The following is a 9381-nucleotide window of genomic DNA, read 5'->3' as shown; positions in this document are numbered from 1 at the left end:
ACAAGCATGTTGAGGAAAAGGCAGTAGATAACGGAGCAGAGGAGATGTGACTAATTGATTCACGTCTCCGTTTGGGTGATGCATAGCCTGGGCCGCCTCCTTCTGCCCTAAAGCCCGTGCTTTTCTAACCATAATGCTTTTCGGAGAGTGTTGGTTTATGGAGGTTGCCGTTTCTTCAACGGATCCACAACTGTGTGCTTCTCTGTGAGTTTCTTTCAAGCAGGAGATACCCGGCTTTCCTGCCAGCAACGTCCAGAAAAGGAATCATTCACATGTAGAATGTCTGACCCCATCTATTATTCAAATTGAGGTGTCCCCAAATGACCTATGACCTCAGATGATAAAGTTGCAGAGGTTATCTGGTCTACCCATCTAATAGAAAATAACGTAGTTTTGCCGGGGAAGGGCTATATTTTATCAAGATCTTTCTCATGTGTAACCTAATTTTTGTCGGACCACATCTCGTTTTACTACATCAGCAACTTCCCTGGGCCAAAAAATCCATTTATTAAGCTGTGTTGCCAGAAGTTCTTTTTCACCCCCCTGGCTCACATATCTTGGCATGTCACTGTAGCTGATCCGCGGGGTCCAGGTCAGAGGATCACATAGGTAAGATTGCCTTCTAATAAGGTTCTTTGACATCTCAGTTATTAAATCCCCTTGAATGGGGTTCAAGCACATCTAACTTAACAGTGAAGTTTGCTCCACGTGGATAATGTCATAAATCTTCTGATGGGAAGTTTTCTCCGATGACTGCTGTTCTTTGTAGATTTACTTACCTTTTCTTACCCAGAATGATGCCACCTGTTTCCCAGAGCATATCGTCTTCACAAATGGGAGCAGAGAAGACCAGCTTCCGCTTTTCTTTCTGCCCCATTCCGGCTTCCTTCCTTTTCTGGTGGCCTCTTTTTTTCTGGCTGCTCGAGTAGCTACTGTAGACTCCTCAGGAGTGTCACTGGCTGGTCTTCCTGTATAGAAACCAAGGCCAGTGCAGCCTGTGGCTGGGGGAGAAGATTCTTGGAGCACAGACTGAAGCTATGGGCCTTGGAATGGGGTGCAGGGCAGTGGAGAGATCATGAATGCCCAATGCAGGCACCTCTGGATCTTCTTGATGGGGCTGATGGGCACCCCAGTTGCTCTTTCCGCTTTCCTCTTCTGCTGTATTACCACTTTCTCATCTCCTCAAAAGAAATTCAACATGGGAATTTTCCCACCATGGGAAAAGTATTTCTTCTCGCTTTCAAGAAGCCTTGCTAACTTTAGTTATTCTCTGTTCTTCCAAGAGACACAGTTCTCAGTTCTGTGAGTCTCATGAGTCCGCTTTTACCTCATGCTTTCCTGCAGGTACTAGTTCTCCGAGGGGAGACGAGTGTTCCAGGTAGTAAAGTTTAGGAAACTGTGCACATTCCTTCCTGCTTCTCGGAGATTCACAACAGCATAGAAAGGCTCTGGGAATTCCTGAAGTCAAGAAATTCGTTTTTTAAAATGTAATCTAGTATGGTACAGGGATAAAAATTCTAGTCAGAGAAAGCTTGCCTGAACACGAAATAGTTAAATGCTGACTTAAAAGCTGAATAGGTTATAAAAAAAAAATTATAAAAATAAATAAATAAATAAATAAATAAATAAATAAATAAATAAAAGTAGAAAGGCCAAAAAAAAAAAAAAAAGCTGAATAGGATTTGGAGTTGGGGAGGGACTTTGGAGGTGATAATATGGACTGAGGGTGTACAAGTTCAGGATACTCTGAAGACCATTGTGACTGGAGATCAGTGAACTGAGAGGAGCTAGAGGAAACAGGAAGCAGTGGTAGAGAGCATAGGAGGGCCTGCTGTGAAGGGCTTATTGGCCACATTAAGGATTTGATCTCTATCCAATGGGCAGAGCAAAACCTTGGAAGGTTTTTCATAATCCGTCTGGTTTAATTAGATATTCATTGTCAAAATAGCCTTCTGGCTACAAGTTGAGAGCACATAGCAGGAGGGACAGTGTATGTTGCAGGCTGAAAATTTACTCACACTGTAAGTTCCTATTCTTAGTAGCAGAGAAGTACTTTATACTCCAGTCTCTTCCAGTCTTAAGTCATTTCCTTTCATTTGGAATGGTCCCTTTCAGCTAAGTGCTCAGAGTTATCCACCCAGTCTCCTTCTCCCCAAGATGGCACTGGTGGAATGGGAGAGCTTCCAGTGCCTGGTATTTGCATCTGGGTCTTGAGGTGGGTCTCTGGGTTCTTACTACTGTCCTCTGTACCTCACTGTATGCCCGGTTACTGCTGGCCTGCCTCCATTTGCTGCTAACTCTATGCCTGACGAACTCCCGTCTGTTGTATCTCAGCGTGGTTAGGCCTGGGGTTCTCTTCACTGCCTCATTTGCGTCTGAGCGCTCTCTGTCATTGCTGCATCATGACTGTCTGAAGTCTGGCTCTGTGTTCCATCTAGACTGCAGTATGATACCCATGACCTCCCAGCCCTGGCTTCTTGTGGCCTCCCCAGTCAGCACCATCCGTGGCTGCCCATGTCCCTCCACAGAGCACACAGGACCTTCTGCATTTCCATATTGCACTAAAGACAAGAGAGCAACTAGGTTGCTAGACTCAGCCTTTCCCTCCACTTACCCAGGTTTTCCTCAACTTATACTCTGCTGAGTTATTCCAGGTTGGGAGTTGGGGAGCACCAGGCAAGATGGTCCTAAATAGGAAGTGGAGAAAACCTCTTTGAATGTCTACCTGCTCCAGCACGTCACTCAAGAGAAGCGAGCCGAGACACATATTTCATGGTGCGCTGCTGCTATCTCTGCCTATTGTCTTCCTTCTCTAACACTCTAGGCTGGAAAGGTGGGCTAGATTTTTTCCCCTGGTTCCATTTTGTTTTCTCTCTCTCGGCCTGTAGTCAAACACTAAAATGTAGTACACAACCAAAGATCTTGCTATAGAATTGAGAATTCCCTTTCTTAGGCTCTCCAAGGCTTGACTTTTGAGTCTTCCATCTACAGACATCCTGTAAATCATCTTTGAGACTCAAAGCTAAGCACTGTGTTCCTTCTTCTTGGTCATTTCCATCTACTTCTCCTACTGGGACAGTTATCCATATGCTCTGCTGTGGAAGTGGGTAGGTGCAAAGGATTATGACTTTACTACATCAATTTACTATTTCCCAAACACTCGCCCTGTTAAAAGTAGGAATAAGGTCTTCTTAGAGATATTTGGAACTTGGACTTGGATGATGATAATAAGGATGAAAAGAAATTAATGAATTAGAAAAAGATCTAGATGTTAGGATTTATAGTGCTTGGTGCTTGAAATAAGGCATATTGACCAATATGAGAATCTCAAGGTTTCTATTTTGTGTAGATGGATGACAGTGCCACTTACACACAGAAAATACAGAAAAAGAATTGGTTGGGGGGGACTAGACCACTTTTGGACATGCTGAATAGGAAGCTTTTGTGAGACATCCAAGTAGAGAATAACCAGGGTGTACAGATTTATAGCTCAAATATGAATATTTCTAAAGGAAATAAAACATAATTGTAAGGTTGTTGGATAAGTAGAAATTAGAGCAATAATTAGATTAACCAAATGGTGGATATTTGATACAACCATCACACTGTAGGCAGAGGGTTACCAATGAGCCCACATGATATAAATAAATCCATTGATTACTACTTTGCCTCCCATGGCACATTCCATGGCTCACCCCCTACCTCCCCTTTGAAGAACATAGCTTTCATTTATATATATATTAATATATTCAGTTTACAGCACATCTTATCATTAGGGAATCATTTTGTCTCTTTCCAGTGTTGTCGTATATCTCCATTCTGATCCCATTTTGTGTTGCTCTTAAGATTTTACTCTCAAAATCTATTATGCTTCTATGGTTACTGTATTCCCCCCAAAACTGGCAAAAATGCTGATGAGTGATGAAGCTAGAAATGCAGGTAGGATCTAAATAACCAGAAGGTGTTTGGACTTTATTGAGGTATAATGGAGAGCCATTGAAGGGTTTTAAGCCAAGGAGTGAGTAACATATTGTGGGTGTGCTTGTGTAGCTTGACTTCCTTGATGTAGTGCCAACAAGTTGATTCATTCAGTCAATTCAAAACCTATTTATTGATCATCTCTTTTGTATAAGATACTGCACTGGATGCTATTTAGATATAAAACTAAAAGTTTAAAAAAAAACCTCCCAGTTATTATGCTAATATCCATCTGGGATATGAGTAGGAAAAGTTAGCACTAATTTTAGATTTGATTAGTAAAGGAATGCACCACATAGGATGTCAGTGGTTCCTGACATAATTCCTGTTATTGAAGACATTCCTTAACCCTTTCAGATCACGACAAACTTCATAAACATTATCATTTTCAACACTGGAAATGCTAGCCTACGTGTTCTTGCGTATTCATCTTGCCATTTAGCAGAATTATTTTATTTTTCTTTAGATCCCTAATGGGAAGACTTCTCAATATATACTAACTATATATTTTAATCTCATTAAGTACAGAAAAAAAATGAAGAATCAAACAGACAAAAGACTTTTGTTTGACAATTATATTTTTCAAAAGAATCAAGGCAGCATAGGAGAATGTACCTCTGAGGGAAAGTGGCAAAGGGATTCTTTTAGGATTGGGTTTTAACATCTCTGACCAGTGGGGTAAAAATTGTTTTGAAGATGTATTACATTCCCTGATCAAATGGAAAGAAAAAATGACACCTGCCATCGTATCTAGGAAACACCCGACTAACATGGCCAAGAGCCACACACTCCTTCCCACATGGCCTTGCTGTGAAAGCCTTCCAATATCCCATCCTTGGCAACTGGGCCAAACTTGTGCCTCCTCATGGAGACTGGCCATCTCAGAAGATCAGGGAAAGCTCTAGACTTGTCATTATTTTTCCCTTGGAAGTTCCCAAGTGTAGTTAATGGGTGATCTTTCTCTCTAATATTTAACCTAGCACTTCTTCCTTTTCTGCCAATTTTAATACCTGAGTCAACTTTGTAGTCACTTGGACTCCAAATATATGAGTCAAGAGGTTTTGCTGGAACAGTGTTATGTTGAAAATGTCTACCAGATGCACTTTTAAGGTTGTGTCAGTGGTTTCCTGGGTGTTGAATTTCCTATAACCTGGTATTATGTTTTTTTTTGTTTTTCCAGTCCTGCAGGGGTTAATTTTCTTTGTTGCTGTTAGTGTTTGATGTGAATCCTCCTATATTAATGTGGTTTTTGAAATGAAAAATCCGTATATACACAAAGAGTGCCTTGGATAGTTTTGCATTTGCAAATAAAGCCCTAACAAATGCTCATTTAAAAAATATATTTTCCCAGCTGAGCACATTAAGGCTATATGCTGGATCTTTGTATTCACTTCAATAAACCAGGTGTGCTTCTGGAGATTAGCTATTTTTTATAAAGAATGATTTTGAAATAAATGACAATGGGCTCATTTCTCTTTATGCTGAGGATAACATTAAAGGAAAACTGCCGTGATTAGTTTTAATATCTCAGATAGCTTAATGAGTACTTACTAAAAATGTGAGTGTGTGTGTGTGTGTGTGTGTGTGTGTGTGTGTGAACGCACAAACACAGAAGGTAGATATATGTGTACACATGTGCCTGAATAATTTTCCAACATCTTAAGTAATGCCTGTCAGGGATTTTAATAACCCTAGTGCCAGTGAATTATTCTGGTGGCTGTTTTTGCTGAGGTTTTCAGCAGGAAGTCCATTTTCCCATGGAGCTGGAGTTCTGTTTTTTTGTTTTGTTTTGTTTTGTTTTGTTTTAAAATGCCAGTCAGAAAATATGAAAATGGCCTGGAATTTTATGTGTCAATTATAGACAATGATTGTGTACGTCTTTATAAGTTATGTGGAGTTCTTATGCACCTTGTCTCCTGTGTAATACGAGCTGGAGGTCAGCATAGGGATTTGAGGTCTGTGGGCTGGGTTTGGAATAGTTAGTATGTGGATTATATTAAGAAGCAATAAGTGGTGGATTAAAGATTTCCAGGAAGGGGCCACATTAATTTGTACAGAATGAACTTGGAGATGGAATTGAATCATTCCATGGATCTTTCTAGGATAGTCCTGTAGTTAATGAATAGAATGAGTGCCTGCTGATTGTGGGACAGACCCCATGGTTGAAAAAGTTACCTAAGCCAGAGAGCCTAGGGTGTTAGGACTAGTGTTCAAGAGACCAATCACAGAGGCCAGTCTGGGAAGGGATTCCCCTGTAGTGAAAAGGGGGAGGGTGGTCAGCAGACAAAATGATTTCAGAGGGATCTGTTGGACATCCTGTGGAGGGGGAAGAAATGCCTTGGGCTTCTACATTTTAAGGTCTGCTACCTAGTTCCACTGAGAGGTGATTATTGCTTTATGAAGAGAATTGACTAAGTCTTGTCTTAAAGCCGGGTTATCCAGGGTATGATAGTCAAAGGATCCATAGTTGGTTTCTTCCTCTTCTTGCCTTTGGCTATTTAAATATTATTGGTATCGTTTCTAGAAATTGAAGAGAGAAAGGTAAAATCTAAATCTGGCAGCTATTTGTTGTTGTTGTTGTTGTTCAGAATTCTGGGTAATGGTATAAGTGAAGGGATGAGATTGTAGCTGTTGCTAATATGGGTGTGAATGAATATCCAGGAAAGACAATTACCCCTAATTTCTGTAATCCCGGGTGACTGATCTTTAGCTCTCCATTTTGAGTTCTTAGTTTTTGTTTTGTTCCCGTATGGGCACAATCTATATAAAGAACATTAGCGTTTTTTCTTCAGAAATATGACTTAAACTACTGTCTATATGTATTTTTAAGAGCCAGGATGTGGGCACAAATAAACATAATTCTTTTGCCTCTTATCCTGAGAAGGTGGCTCAATATGAGAGTAATGAAAACAAAGAACAAAAATAGCCAAATTTAAAACTCTGGGTTAAGATAATGGGTCTTTAATAAAAGTATTGAGGAACACTATTGTCAGAAGATTCTTTATTGGCTCTTGTAAGACTGAGAAGGGTCAACAATGATGTGTTTCATTTCAGGAAGTATCACTGAGAATTTTGGTTAACTAGAGGTAAGTTGTGCAATATTCATTTATTATTGATAGGTTTTGAAAATGACACAGACTCTTCAGGTTGAGTCTGGTGATTTTATATTGTTTGTGTAAATGGGAGAGAGAGCTTTCCTCTCTGTAACTGGACCCAGCTTCCTCCTTTCCATTTATGGAAAGCGTCTTTGCAGCCCAACTTAGCTACAGTGGGTGAGGGTGCTTGCTTTGCTGGGTCTAGGAGTGGGAAGTACAGTGATTGCCCCAGAGGTGCATAAAGTGTGTCTTCCTTGCTGAGTTTCCTAATGAACACTGGGGCCTGAGCACCCATACGTCGGTTATTATGGAGTGTTTGCGTATGCTTGTTTGTTTGTGACTGCCAAGAAATGCTTAATGCTTGGCATTACATTTGACTTGGACCTGGGACCAAAAAGGAAAAATAGGAATTTATGAGAGGGTATTTCTGAGGGCGCAGGGGTGAATATCAGGCCACTGAGTGATTAATATACTGTTCCAGGGAAGGTGGGGGCATACCATGACAATGGATGAGAGTCGTGGCTTTCTTCACTAGGAAGTAGGAAGCCTCCCTCAGAGTACAGGGGAAGGGCTGACAAACAGCAGTTCCCTGGCTGTGTTACCAGAGCTCGCTCAACACTCCTTGCCGAATCAAAGCTTACTGGCTGCTCTCATTTAAATAAACCCTTTTGGAGAGTTTTTTTTTTATTTTTTTAAGTTAACAGATCGGGTTCCTAATTTTAGCTGTAACAGCTTATAATTAGAAACATCTCCAAACTTACTTGTTTACAAACACCTGCGCCAATAGTACATGTTTATGATTTTAGAATGGGCTGTGCTGGCACAGAAAATGGGGGTGGAGGGGGAACAGAGTCCCTCTCTTTGTATGTTCTCTTATTTCTGCTGGTTGCTACAGCACAGACAGTGTGCCTGTGTGCATGTATGTATGTGCATGTACGTGCACATGCACATATGTTTGCGTGTGTGTGTGTGTGTGTGTGAAGGTTTTCTTTAGTTCTCTCCCAGGTGACTGCCTCAAGCCCATCTAGCAAATGCTTCGGCCTGCGTCACACTGCAGAGCTCTCTCCTTTCTTGGGAATCGAAGAAATTGGTGGTCAGTTATTTGGGACAAGGTTAGATTTTAAATGGCACCCTAGAGAGAAATTTTAGCAACTGATTTTAGCAACTCAGGATCTGCATTGGATAAAAAGCTTTCTCTATTTCCATAATTTCTATATTTATATGTCATTAAGCATACTGTATAGCTGAGTGATTCAAGAAAAACAAATAGGGAGAGCTATCCATAATATAAATAATTCTACATTTTATCAAAGCGGAAATACACATCTGTGGTTGGAATGAGCCCACCTACTGAAGTGATGGTTTCTTGCAGACTGAAAAGGCATGCTATCAGGGATCATCAAAAAGATGACAGCAGCATGGTCGAATGATAGAACACTGCGCTGGTTCTCACTGATTCCAGATCATAAAATGTCAGCGGAGAACCCACTGGGTCCATTGCTTTGAGTAGAGTCTTGATGATTTCTTAGGACAAGCAGAGTTACTCCTTTCAAAGAACGTAAAAAAGGTATTGCATGCCAAAGCAAGATTTAAAATAAAAAGTAAAATTAGAACACATAACAGACCAATATCTAATTCTAATTAAAGTGGAGATTCTGCAGGAGACTAAGCAGTGTGGGCTTGAGCGGTGACACGTGAGTCTGCTAGCTGGTAGTCCGATGCCTGTTTACTCTCCAACGTCCAAGGCCACTTAATGTGGAAGAAACAAAGTAGAAACAATAAACAAACACTACGTATGCAGGGCTTGTTGTGGAAACTGATTTTTCCCAGAGAAGCAGAAGATGGAAAATCTATGTCTCAGGTCTAATCTGGACAAAGCTAACTTCTTCACTGTTATACCCCAGATCAGTTAGATTCAGTGACTGTATTTTAAGTCTCTACCAAACCTATTCCTTTTCAAACTCTGTACCGGCTTATAGACCATCAGATGTGTGTGTATGCGTGTGATTATATGGACAGTCTTTAAACCCTTAAAAATGCACCACCTTTATACCAACTTGCAGTGAATGTTTAAAGGATTTAATGCATTTGCTGTCTCATATCAGAAGAATGATGGAGGGAGTCGATGAGGAAAAGGGCCTGTTGGCACAGCTTGCCGGCTGTTACTTTCACCAACTGTGGTGTCAACTCTGATCTTTTTTCAGTGTTTCTGACTATGGGGCCTTTTAGCTAGAGATCCCTGGGTCTCTGTGATTTCAGTTTTTTATAAAAAAGATGAGAACATTTTACATGCTTTTACTGAGCAACC

General features: G+C 40.7%; 1 protein-coding gene across 9 annotated transcripts in view; it reads left to right on the top strand.

The window, feature by feature from the left end:
- Positions 1 to 9381, top strand: part of ESRRG (estrogen related receptor gamma) — a 628903-nt gene that overhangs the window by 80580 nt on the left and 538942 nt on the right. The window lies entirely within an intron of this gene.

Source organism: Felis catus, chromosome F1, assembly GCF_018350175.1.
Source record: "Felis catus isolate Fca126 chromosome F1, F.catus_Fca126_mat1.0, whole genome shotgun sequence".
Taxonomy (NCBI): domain Eukaryota; kingdom Metazoa; phylum Chordata; class Mammalia; order Carnivora; family Felidae; genus Felis; species Felis catus.
The sequence above is the reverse complement of the archived record's forward strand: the minus strand, read 5'-3'. Positions and strand labels throughout refer to the sequence as shown.